Raw genomic sequence first — 13,995 nt, 5'->3', positions numbered from 1 at the left:
AACACAATTAGGGTTTTGGCCTTCACAATATCCTCTGACAAAGAGTTCCCCAGGTTGACTGTGCAGTGTGTGAAGAAATACCTCCTCTTCTTTGTTTTAAACCTGCTGCCTATTAATTTCATTTGGTGTGCCCTAGTTCTTGTGTAACACTTCCTTATTTACTTTCTCCACACCAATCATGATTTTATAGACCTCTATCATATCCCCCCTTAGTCGTCTCTTTTTCATGTTGAAAAGTCCCAGACTTATTAATCTCTCTTCATATGAAAGCTGTTCCATACCCCTAATAATTTTTGTTGCCCTTTTCTGAACTTTTTCCAATTCCAATATATCTTTTTTGAGATAGGGCAACCAGATCTGCTCAAGATTCAAGATGTGAGCGTAACATGGATTTATATAGAGGCAACATGATATTTTCTGTCTTATTATCTACCCATTTCCTAATGATTCTCTTTCTTGAGTGGTAACAGATAATTTAGACTCCATGATTTTATATGTATAGTTAGGATATATTTTCCAATGTGCATTATTTTGCATTTATCAACATTGAATTTAATCTGCCATTTTGTTGCCTAGTTACCCAGTTTTGTGGGACTGACAGTTGGGGCGAAGGGGCTCCAGCTGTGAGCCCCCCACACATTGCCCCACTTAAGCTGGTGCAAGCACTCCTGGTGAGGAAACATGCCGCTGTGAGAAAGAGGGTAGTGTGGACATGAAAAACTGCAGTATTTACTGTGGTGGCTGTATGTCGACCAAACTTAGGTTGACTTAATTTTGTAATGTAGACGAGGCCTTAGTGTAACTTGTTTATTTACGCTATGTATACCAATCCTTGAACAGAGAGGTTACAGACAGCACACAAGCTCCTTCAGGGATCTCAGCCCAAAAAGCAATGCCAAGCTCCCAGGAAGCAACTCTGCCGGAATTGACTCAAGCTAGAGCAAAGAGAAAACTCTCTTGCTGCTTTCAACAGCTTCCCAGCAAAAGTGACATCATCAAAGTAAGTGCAATACAGTGTTCCTTCAAAGACAGCATGTTACTCGTGTACTAAGAAAAATAATGTGTAAGACTACATGTAACAGGTGACTCCTGCCATAATATATGTAGTTAAGAAAAAGTAATAAGTGCATTGCTCAAAGAATTCTACCCTCAGCTGACAAATATATTAACTGATAATGTTTCCCCAATATTGTTTCTCGAAGAAAATGTTTAGCTACTGAAGTAAAGATTTCAAAGATAATACTTCAGCGAGGCCAGGATTTCAGCCACAAATTCAATATAGCACTGTCTATCTAGGTACTTATATAGTTCCCATTACCATAGTATGTGAGTGCCTCACAATCCTTAGTGTATTTATCTTCACAACACCCATGTGAGGTAGAGAAGTGCATCCCTGGGGAATTGAGGCCTAGAGAAACTAAGGCGCAGATTCAAAGGTATTTAGGCCCTTAATTTCTGCTGAAATCAGTGGAAGTTAGAATCCTAGAGACTTTTGTGGATCTGGGCCTAAGGGACTTAAAAGCATGGGTGGCGTGTGAAGCTCCCCTTTGGGAAGGCTAGCCCCTGGCCCCACCCCTTCTGCCTGAGGCCCCTTCCCTCCCCTGCGGGAGCCCCGAGCCCCCACCACGGCTGGAGGAGTCCCGCCCCAGCTGGCCTGAGTCCCAGGCGGCCCAGTCCCAGAGCACCAGGTGGCCTGAGTGCTGGATGGTCCCAGCCCCAGAGTGCTGGGTGGCCCCAGTGTAGAAGTTCTGAGAGCTTCCCCTGGTAGCCGGCTGTAGTGTGACTAGGCAGTTAATTGTGTCTGGCCTACAAATTTGGAAATGCCATGTTCAGTTCCCCATCTGACGTTACACAAGTGTCAACACCAGTAATATCTCTGTATTGCTCTTCAAAGGGTCTACTGCAGTTCCTATTAAAGTCAATGAGAGAGGACCCCACTTGGCAAAGCACTTAAGTGCATGCTTTAACTTTAAGCATGTGCATAAATTCCATTGAAGTAAATAGCACTTTGCTGATTAAGGATGGAGTTAGAGCACATGCTTAAAGGTAAGCACGTGTTTCAGTGCTTTGCCGAATCATGGCTGAAATTACCATTGACTCTGATGTTATCAGGCTCAGCCCCTGCACTGGCTGTCATTAGGCACTCAAGAAGTGTAACTTGCACCCACACCAAACTGCCCACGACAAGACTGGGGAGCCCCTGAGGAGTCCTGCTGGTGTATGGTCCAGCAGTGTGGTAAGGCATGCTGGAGGAGTGCAGCTCATGAAGGGTAAGGCAAGAATGGCAACAATCCCTTTATCCTTTGGTTTAGTAATCTATTTCTTCCACTTCCCTCCTCTCTCTCTTTTTCTTTGTGTGTCTGTGTGTGGAGGGGTTGTTAGTTTTGCCAGCTGCAAATGTGCACCAATTCTAATTGGCCAGTTGTTATTGCAGGCTCTGCTTTCATGTCACAGCTTAAAAAAAGCAACTTGAATGCTCTCCTTCTTGTCCTCCTTGCCTTCTCCTCTGTCATCTGACCCACCCCTTATGATCTCTCTCCAGCAAACAGTTTGTCTTTCTTGCATGGTCAGAACTGGGAATAATTTATTGCCACAACACTTAGTTCCATCATTGACTGAGCGCGTTTAATCATGTGGTGGTCTTTGCTCTGTAGTTTCCTCCCTACTCGGACATATATTCTGCTGATCCAGGGTGCTCTGTTTCTAGTAAAAGAAGAAAACAAGAGACAATCACTGCTTAAATTCTGTCAAACAAATGCCATGTGTGGAGAAAATAAAAAAGTTTCTGAGATGCTCAACTGCAAGCTTTAATATGGCTAAGTGTAAATGTGTACCTCTAAGAACAAAGAATGCAGGCCATATTTACAAAAAGGGGGACTCTATCCTGGGAAGCAGTGACTCCAAAAAAGAGTTGGGGGTCATGGTGGATAATCAGCTGAACATGAGTTCCCACTGTGATGCGGTGGCCAAAAGAGCTAGTGAGATCCTTGGATGCATAAACAGGGGAATCTTGAGTAGGAGTAGACAGGTTATGTTACCTCTGTATTTGGCACTGGCACTGCTGAATAGTGTGCCCTGCTCTGGTTTCCACAATTCAAGAAGAATGTTGATAAACTGGAGAGAGTTCAGAGAAAAGACATGAGAATGATTAAAAGATTAGAAAATCTGCCTTATAGTGATAGACTCAAGGCACTCAATCTATTTAGCTTAAGAAAGAGAAGATTAAGAGATGACTTGCTTCCAGTCTATAATTATATAAATGGGGAACATATATTTAATAATGGGCTCTTCAGTCTAGCAGACAAAGGTATAATACGAGCCAATGGCTGGGATTTGAAGCCAGACAAATTCAGACTGGAAATGAAGCATAAATTTGTAACAGTGAGATTAACTAAGCTTTGGAACAATTTACCAAGAGTTGTGGTGGATTCTCCATCACTGGCAATTTTTATATGAAGATTAGATGTGTGCTGTGTTTGATTTTTAAATATATGCTTAGTTCAAAAGGACGTATTTTGGGGAAATTCTATGGCCTATGTTATACAGGAGGTCAGACTATATGATCACAATAATCCCTTCTGGCCTTGGATTCTATTAATCTTTGAAAGCTTGAGAACATGTGTATCAAATGTATCCTAGCTCAGGTTCCTATTTCATTTGATACATCGCTCAGAACCTCTAAATACAGTAGAATCCTGATGCTCTGAACTTCCCTGTTGAACAAACTGCCAGCCTTTTCCTCTGTTCAGCTGACTGCCGTCCTACTGATTTTCTGATTATGTTTGGTATTGTAAACTCTAAGCATGTTCCAGATTAATAAATAAATAATAAAAAAATAATTAATAATACATTAATACAGAGATCACCCTTGCGATTTGGATAATCAGGAGTTGACTACCTTGGCATAGTTTATTGATTTAGATTAGTTTAGCTTAATCAGAAGTTCTTTTCAGAAGTATATTTCAACATTTTCTTTAGCTGGCATAACAACGGCTGATGCAGATCTCTTAATAGGAAACTGCCTTGAGCAAACGTACTTGATGTCACAGGAAAAGAGACTCAGATGTGTACAGTTTTCTGCCTGCATCTAGTATTTGCATATGCTGCAGAGACAGACATGTAAATAAAGGTTATTTATGTGATGGGGAAAGAATACCAGTGCTGGGATCATAAAGAGGGAGGGCAAATATATTAAGCCACCTGTTGCTTGTGGCTTTCCGGTTTGCTAGTCAAGTGAACAGTATGTGTTTGTCCACAGTTGTCTTACTGTTAATATGTTGTTTGGGTCACGTTGTGCTCTTCTGGGAATCCCGTTGACTGAGTGGCATTTCTAGTAGCACAAGGGCAGTATGATTTATCTGGCCATGTGAATAGGCCAAGTAAATTGCCTGCCCATAGGGGAGCACTAGGTAGAAGACAGGGAGAGATAAAATCCTCCTGCAATGTCTGGGGCTGGGCACAGAACACTTGTGCAATCTCTGCACAGTCCTGATGCAGAGGTGGGCAAACGTTTTGGCCTGAGGGCCACATTGGGGTTGCAAAACTGTATGGAGGGCTGGGTAGGGAAGGCTGTGCCTCCCCAAACAGCCTGGACCCCGCCCCCATCTGACCCATCCAACACCCCACCCGCTCCTTGTCCCCTAACCACCCCCTCCCGGGACCCCCCACCCCTAGCCACCCCCGGGATCCCACCCCCTATCCAACCCCCCTGCTCCCAGTCTCCTGACTGCTCTGACCCCTGTCCACACCCCCGTCCCTTGACAGGCCCCCCGGGACTCCACGCCTATCCAGCTCCTCCTGTTCCCCATCCCCTGACCCCTATCCACACCCCCGCCCCCTGACAGGTCCCCCAGGACTCCCATGCTTATCCATCCCCCTCCGTCCCCTGACCATCCCCCAGAACCTCTGCCCCATCCAACAGCCCCCTGCTCCCTGACTGCCCCTGGGACCTCCTGCCCTTTATCCAACCCCCCTGCCCCGGCCCCTTACCAGGTCTGGCAGCCGTGCCGCCCGGCCAGAGCCAGACACGCTGCCGTGCTGCTTGGCAGGAGCGCACAACCCCACCGCCCATAGCGCTGCCTGCGTGGTGGCGTGGGGGAGAGGAGGGACAGTGGGGGAGGGGCCAGGGCCTAGCCTCCCCAGCCGGGACCTCAGGGGCTGGGCGGGACGGTCCTGCGGGCTGTAGTTTGCCCACCTCTGTCCTGATGTGTAGCTTGTGGCCTCTGCAGCCGTGCTGTGAAGGCTGCCCCTGAGCTATGTTGCACGGCAGACTCAGGCACACCGCCCATCTGCATGGCCTCACAGCTCCCTGGATATGGAGCTTCCCGTGGCCCCACTCCACAGCCTTGCGTTGTGAATGTGCACAGCCAACAGAACATGCTACCTGGTGTGGCATCCTGAGTTAACATGTGATCACTGTTCAGTGCACAAGTATAAATAAACAAACCCAGCCGGGCTTTAAAAATACCCCCCCCCACACACACACACATTTCCACATTTTTAACAAAGCTCAGGGGCACCATTCAGAAAAAAAATCTGGGATGAAATCCTGGTCCCCTTAAAGTCACTGGCCAAACTCCCCCCGACTTCAGCAGAGGCAGAATTTCACCCCCAGCCTATTCAGACTTGTGCAGGGTTATGCAGATAACCTGTGTGCGTTTTTTGCAAAATCTCTCTCCAGTTCTGTTCTATTCAGGTTTATATACCTATCACCATGGCATTGGTGTAATTAATGATCATACAATGGGTGAATTAAAAATAACTATGATTCTGACTAGCGGATGAGTGTTCCATCCCATATAAATAGTCAGAAAAGCTGGGTGGGGGAGAAATCTCTAGCTTGCTTAGGCTCAAAATCTGAGGGGCTTGGTGCGACCCCCACCTGCTTCTGGATCCAGGGGGAGCCACGGTTGCCAAGAGCACTTTATATCATTTATGCTGCAGTTACCCATGCTGATCTCCCCAGAAGACTGGATTATTACAGTATGTTCGATGTGGAGATTCTGCCTATAAACACGTGGCAAATTGCAATAAGTGCAGAACTCTGTGGCCTACTTATTAAGCAACATTTTGTATGGGCAGCATATCGCAGCAGGGCTTCATGATCTGAACCAGCTGCCATTTGATTCTGGGGCGCAATTTAAGGTGGTTTTGTTAACTTATAAAAGCCACAAATGGTTTGGGTTCTGGCTTCATAAGAGCTCATCATGTCTCTCTTCCCCTGTAACTTGAGGGTAATTGTGATCAGCAGAGGTGCGCAATCGGACCACCCCCTAGTTTAAGACAGTCAGCAGGGCTCCTCTGCTCTAGAACTTGCTTCCCGTTTGGTCCAAGATTTGTGGCAGTGGTGCCTGCCACGTGCTAGGAGCTTTCAAGGAAGGCAGTTCGTGCTCCAGGGACCTCAGAATCTAAGGACAGACAAACAAGAAGACAAAGGTTAGAGGAAGGGGAACAACCACAGACTAATTACATGCAGGTCTGTGGTGTGATGTTGCAGTGGGACTACTCATGGAGGAGTAAGAGTGGCAAAATAAGGTCCAATGAGATTTCACTTGTTGCTTTGCAAAGCTCTTCAAGCATCGGAGCATGACAAATACGGTGTCCTCCAAATCTCCATACAGGATATTCTTCTATAAAGATGTAAGACCAGATCTTTGGCAACAGCCACTAGTACAGCACAATTCAGGAGGTGCAAAGGTGGCACTAAGATTCCTTTGTGCTTTTTCCATCCTGGGCTGGCTGTGCACTGCTCTGATTTCCTTGGGGCTGCTCTATCTTGTGCCATCTGCCAAGAGCTGTGAGGGGGCCAGTATTTCAGCTGGCAATCAGAAGATTGCCAGGAGGTACTGGGTATATCCCTAGCACAGTAGCCACAATGGGGATGGTGTAAGAGCTGCTATGGGAGGACCCCACTATGCTGGGGGGCAGAGGCGACCTGTGCCTGCTGATAGTGGGGGTGCGGGGATAGGCGCGGAGTGAGGGCAGCCAGCTTCAGCAGTGTTACTGAGCAAGTTCAGTCCATGTGAGCATGCTCAGTACAAACTAAGCAGCAAATCGGGGTGTGGGGGGGAGAGAGGGCAATCCTGCCCCCCCCCATCCCCTCTGGTGGGGGGATTCTTCCATGTCTGGGTGTATCAGCCTAAGGACCAATATCAGCTGATGATGGGAGTATAACTAACTAACTCTCTCTCCCAAAATGACTCCTTCTTTTAAAACAGTAACAGGAGGGAGCTGATGCCTAAAGAACGGGCAGAATCACTAAAGGTATCAACAAGGAAACAAAACATCACGTTGCCTCTATATGAATCCATGGTACACCCACATCTTGAATACTGCATGTAGATCTGGTCACCCCACCTCAAAAAAGATATATTGGAATTGGAAAAGGTACCGCAAAGGGCAACAAAAATGCGTAGGGGTATGGAACGGCTTCCATATGAGGCGAGATTAATAAGACTGGGACTTTTCAGTTTGGAAAAGAGACGACTAAGGGGGGAGATGATAGAGGTCTATAAAATCATGACTGATGTGGAGAAAGTAAATAAGGAAGTGTTATTTACTTCTCATAACACAAGAACTAGGGGGTCACCAAATGAAATTAATAGGTAGCAGGTTTAAAACAAAAAGAAGGAGGTATTTCTTCACACAATGCAGAGTCAACCTGTATAATTCTTTGCCAGAGGATGTTGTGAAGGCCAAGACTATAACAGGGTTCAAAAAAGAACTAGATAAATTCATGGAGGACAGGTCCATCAATGGCTATTAGCCAGGAGGACAGGGATGGTGTCCCGAGCCTCTGTTTGCCAGAAGCTGGGAATGGGTGTGACGGGATGGATCACTTGATGATTACCTGCTCTGTTCATTCTTTCTGGGGCACCTAGCACTGGCTGCTCTCAGAAGACAGGATACTGGGCTAGATGGACCTTTGGTCTGATCCAATATGGCCATTCTTATATTCTTATGTAAGCCATTCATTTTTGGAGCAAATGTCCAGGGTCAACATGGCTGATGTGTTGGTTTGATACTATGGTACTAAGAACTCATCTGCAAGGCTCGAGTTTGCTTTGCTTTGTGCTGTCCGTTGTGGCTGGTACTGAAAGTATAACCCTGCTGTAGCTGTAGTTCACAGTCTTTTCAATGGTTCTGCAAGAATCGGATTTCTATACTGTTAACCATCATCTGACACCAGTCGCCACAAACTGCAAAGTCAACACATTTTATGTTATAGGACAAATTCTTCTCTAGTCGCACAGGTGCATCTATGTTAATTTCAATGGGAATGCATCAGTATACTAAGGGGAGAATTTGGCTAACCTGAGTAGCCATGTGTTTATATTGCTGTGATACCAACGCTTCTAGGGTCATATGAAACATTTAGATTGTAACCTCTTTGGGGCAGTGTCACAGGCTGGCTGGCCTTTGAGGCAAATCAGGCTTAGATCATCCTGTGACCTAGCAGCTAGCCCCCAGCTGATGATGATAGGGCAACTTAATGACACTTCGTAATCCGAGCTGTGAAAGGGTTAGGAAAAAACCTATACAAACAGAGTGGCAAACTCAGTTGGGGAGGGGGGAGTCTGAAGGAGGTAGGTGAACCCACAGGGAGCAGCGTCAAGCTCCTATGGGTGGGAGCCCTGAGATAGGGCTTGAACTGTTAGGAAGTCAGGTAAGAGGCCCCACAGGGAGCAGCACAGGCTCTTGTGGGGGAAGTCCTGAGGTAGGGCTGACAAGGGGCAGGGAGATCCCATGGGAAGCTGCCAGAGTCCCTGCAGAAGAGAGGCAGTTAGGAAAAGATGAGAAGCAACAAAGGAAGAATGCTGCAGGAGCAGGCTAGGCTCTTGCGGTGGAGGCTCTGAAGTGGGGAGAGTAAAAGCGCTTATAGAGCCCGAGAGTAGTACCATTATTATTTGAATGTTTAGCTTGGATTTTCAATTGGACCTTTTTGTTACCCTGGAAGGAGCCTGAACTTGATGTGATTTGGCTGGAGGGCTGAGGCACAGAAGCCCTGGTCAGAGGCAGATGGACAGTAGGAGGCACCAGAGATGAGAACTCCTAGCAGTGTCTCACCCCGACACAAGGGGGTGCTATGGATGGTAAGTACACTACCTTATAGGCAGATACTATGGGCTAGAGTCACAGCTGGTGTAAATCAAAATAGCTCCATTAAAGTCAATGGGGATAAACCATTTTAACGCAGTTCAGAATCTGGTCCTATGCCTTTCATTGTCTTCTAGGAAGCATGCAGATTGTGCTATAAAATGACAATTGAATATTAAAAGAATTATCACCAGCGCAGACTGGGTATTTGGAATAACCCAACAGTACAGAATTGCCACCAACTTCGGGCTATTTTATTTTCAAATCCACCAGTATCTATGAAGATGAATTTTATTATATTTATATTTTCAGATGTATTCTCATCATCATTGTTTAGCATTTTAAGTTTACACAGTGCTTTAAGTCACTTCAAGTATGCACATCAAAAGCTGGAAAATAACATCCTTTCCCCAAAGAACTTAGGTGGGAATTTGGGAGTTACATGGGAACATGCCAGATCAGAGCTGTGGTTCATCTTATTCATTAGCTTGTCTCTGACAGTGGCTAGTACCAGATGCTTAAGAAGAAGGTCACTTTTCCCTCTACAGTATCTCCAGAATTCATCTTTTTTTCTTCTACTCTGACCTATTTATTCATTTAGATTTGTAAAAATTTTAATCATTCAATCAATAGAAGCCCATCCTTTTGCTCTGTGTGCCACTGCAACAGTTAACGTTTATGTTGTTTAACATTTCCCATAATATCATGTAATAACATAACATACTGCCCCTCTCTCCGTGAATAAATGAGATCAATAGCAGACACTTTTCTCCAAGCTCTGGTAACTTTTCAGCTGTAATTCAGTGACAAAAAATCCTCAAGTTGGCAGGCACAATTGCAAAAGCCGCAGATACAATGCCGCTTTGTGTATCAAAGGGCATTATCACTGAGCAAATACTGTCAACAGAGTTGGTATGCAATCATATCACATTTCTGATTTATAGCAGCTGAACTTTCACGCTCCAAACAGGAGACTGGAATGGAAAATAATAAATGATAGCAATAGTTCTTGGAAGTGTAGTAGCACTTATTCTTGCAATTAGTTACGGATCTCAGCTATGATTAGTTAGTAACTTAAATAAGCCCTTTTGCTTTCACTATTACAAGCATATTGATATTGTCTCATTATCATGCTGTACATACAGAACATCTGCTGTATTCCAGAGCCTTAAATAAGGGGAGAGAAACTTTGGGTATGTCTACACCCCTCTAGGACGGTGCTTCGGTGCGGGTCGATGGTCTGTTCGAGCTGGTGCATAACAGATTGCTGCAGCAGCATGAGCACAGCGTGGGCTAGCCACCCGAGTACATACCCAGGTGTCAGGTGGGGTTGTGCCACCACCCATGCCGCCGTGGTCACACTGCTATTTTTAGCACACTAGCGTGAGCAGAGGCAGCACATATCTGTCTACCCATGCTGGGAAGCACCATTTTAGCTGCTTTGTAGACATATCCTTATTCTCAATGAAAAGTGGACTCAACATTTTCTAAAGACATAAAATATTCTCCTGAGTTTGCAGGAGGCTTGCAGTTCTGCAACCACAGAGTGAGTTTTTGCTGTATATAATTGATAGATATATGGTAGAATCCATAGCCTACTGTTTCCAGGTAAAAAAGTTGTAAACTTAACCTCCCTCGGGCTGCCGTTTTAAATGGCTGGTCCACTGAAATCAATAGACGATCACGGCTGGCTCATTGTACATTTTGCAACGCCAGATGCATATGACTGTTGGATGTACCAAGCCTACTTGACTGCAGTGAAAATGTTTGTATACGTGATTTAAACTTGTTAGACGGTTACTTATTCTCACCGGACCACAGTTTAATTTCTCCTCTTCTAGTCAGAGCAAGGACTGCATTAATACTAAATGAGGAGCTTTGGACCATTGCTCCCTCAGCAGCCCCCGCTTCCAACCCATGATGTTGTTTTTGGGGAGAGACCTGGCTTCCAACACCTCCTCCTATTCTCTACCTCTGTCTAATCTCCAGATGTGGCTCTTGTGGTCCCAATATTATTTTTGGGTGGAGAAGCCCTTTAAGATTCACGTCTCCGTGGCTCCAACTGTGAGTTGCCGTCACTTCAGCTCAATCTGCATTCCTTACCTTAGTATTCTTGGAAGGGTAAGTGCCAGAGGAATTTTGAGGAGGAAGAGGATGAGGTAGTGTGGCTTTTGGGATTTGGTTTCAATGTGGTTGGTTTTAGGCTTATGAGAGTATTTTTCTGTCTGTTGATTTATCATGTGTCATGAGTTTTACAGTTCCACAAAAGGAATGTCATGGAGAGAAACTGCCAGCAGATTTAGCCACTGGAACCCTGTTTTAAGGTCTGGGCTAGGGAGGGAGTTTCCTGTGGGAGTTTTCACAAGGCAGCTTTCTGAAATCCCTGTAATTCCTGCTCCATGGAAGCTTGGCTCTACCTCTGAAATTGAAGTTCATTATTAAATGCTACCAGACCTATGGAGCAGAGATTTGATACTAAATTGGAGTTGGTTCCCAATGAAGTCAATGGAGAGGGATTAATTGATTTCAGTGAGAATTCGATTGGAGCCCTAGATACTTGTGCCCCAAAAATGGTGAAGTGGGAAGATAATGGGGAGAAGCCTGAAATGAGTTTTCCAGTTGTGATTGTCCTGATCTGGATGTCATTAAAAAAGCTTTCGGCTTGAATAGGTTAAGGCAATATGCTTGTAAGGTAGGGACTACCAGGAAACTGTGTGTATGAGAAGAAATTAATTGGTGTTATTGAAGGGAACTGTGATGGGGAAACTTTGCATTTTTGGAATTAATATCAATGTAAAAGTGATTGCCCACCTGCAGAGGTGAAAGTTTAACACCAACAAAGAAGGCCCTTGCACCTGTGTGGTTGCCTATGGATTTCAGTGTGTAAAGATCCATCCCTGGATCAGGCTGCAGAATCGGGGCCGAAGTCTAGTGAGAGGACAATGGCTGAGGTACAGATGTCAAAAATATCTCAAAGGACCGGTGTGGTTTCTTTTTTACCATTAGGAAGTTAAGATTGTGTATTTCTTGAACGGAAGTTAAGAAATACATCTGGATCATGATAACAACATTGCCTGTAATTTCTTGGCAAACTGGGGCACATGACGATACATAAGCCTGAATTTGTTTGTACATATTGGTGCTCATATTCTCGTTCTTTAGTCCTCAGTCCTGGAATTGAAGGCTCTCCTCATCTCCACCACTGACTACATCTCTGCTCCCATTTCTTATCACATTCCAGCCCCCCCGCACCCTCCCACACACAGTGTTGCCAACCCCATGTCCATTTCCTTCTCTCATCTACATCCCTTTTCCATGCTGCTCCTTATTCCTGAATGATCTCCCTATCCACGGGAGGTTACATGGGATGGTAGATAGGGCACAGGACTAGTTTCTATTCCAACTCTACCACTGACTCACAGTATGCCCTTGGGAAAATCATATGACCTACATGTTCCTCAGTTTTCCTATCTGTAAAAGATGTATAATAGTTCTTATCCAGCTTTGTAAAATGCTTTAGTATTATGGATGGGACATGCTTTGTAAGCTCTAACTATCATCATCCCAATGTGCTTGGATCCCATCCTGTCTTCATTTAAATCCCCCTTGAAAACCCACTTCTTCCATAAGGCCTACAACTACTGACCCATGTCAATATAATGTCTTCATCACTACCATCTATGGAGTAACTCATCGAGTACTGAAATAAATCACTTTCCATTGGGATTACTGCCTAAAAGCCAAATGTAATCAGCAAAGTCTGGGGTTGGAAGGCTGTCACAGATAGAATTCACATACTAATGAGTTGCAGCCTACTGTCCACATGGTAATGTCTGTGGTTTCAATGAAACATTACAGAGACCTTCTTTTTACCATTTGTTGCTTGTTAGCTCTTTAACAGATATGCTTTCCCACTTGCATAGAAATTCATTTTTCCTTTTCCAATGAATACCAGCCAAACAATAGGGCTGTGAATATTGTGCTGCTCAGTAATGCTTTCTAAAATCAGATTTTTCAAAAGTATTTGCATATTCTGCCTCAGCTAGCACTCCGATAAAACTATTGCCTAGACACAGAAGGATGTTTCCTTTTGGAGTGATTTTATAAAATAATTTCCCCTGATACAACTGCCGAGAGAAAAATAAATGTGCTATCCATTTACAATGTTATCTGGAGAAAACTTGAATCATCGATAAGGATGGTTACTAAGCAACCAAATGCAGTCTACAACAGTGATAATAGCACTTTGAAAGTGAACCACTTAGTCTAGTACATGCAAAGCTCCATTCTCCAGTTAGTGCAGAATTCATATTGGCTCCTCTGTGCTACTGGTGTTATTTCTGGCAGACACATATTACCAATAAGCATCGTTCAAGTGAGTCTAAACCACTATTTAAAATGCTAGAATAAAACTAACAATGAATTCAGAATCTAAAAGACTAATGATTTAAAAATGCATTTGTGGAAAAAATCCTATAGCGTTTAATAGAAAATGATCACATTTCAACAGTTTCTTTGCCCATCTTATAGCATTTAATAGAGAATTCTATCCCTGCCATAGGATTCTGAAGGATGAGTCCAAAAACCTAGAGAAAGGACATCATTCTAAGTTCTATTGGATTTTAGAATAAATTCTATCTGACTTTTCTTATAAAAGGGTGGTATTTAATTAAATACAGTTAAAGCATCTGGTTTATGTCACAAGGTAGCATTTTAATAAAGGAAACAAACTCTTTTTAAGAGAACTATATTACATGTTATTACCCTGTACCCTGGCTGAGAGCCTCTAGAGCGACCATGTTTCGATCTCTTCAATAGCTCACTGAGACTTCTTTGGGTGGTCCTCGGTAGAGTGATGCTTTTAGCAGGAATGAGAGATCTCCCTCAACCCAGAAGTCC

Source organism: Mauremys mutica, chromosome 1, assembly GCF_020497125.1.
Source record: "Mauremys mutica isolate MM-2020 ecotype Southern chromosome 1, ASM2049712v1, whole genome shotgun sequence".
Classification (NCBI taxonomy): Eukaryota; Metazoa; Chordata; order Testudines; family Geoemydidae; genus Mauremys; species Mauremys mutica.
Note: the sequence above shows the minus strand (reverse complement) of the source record.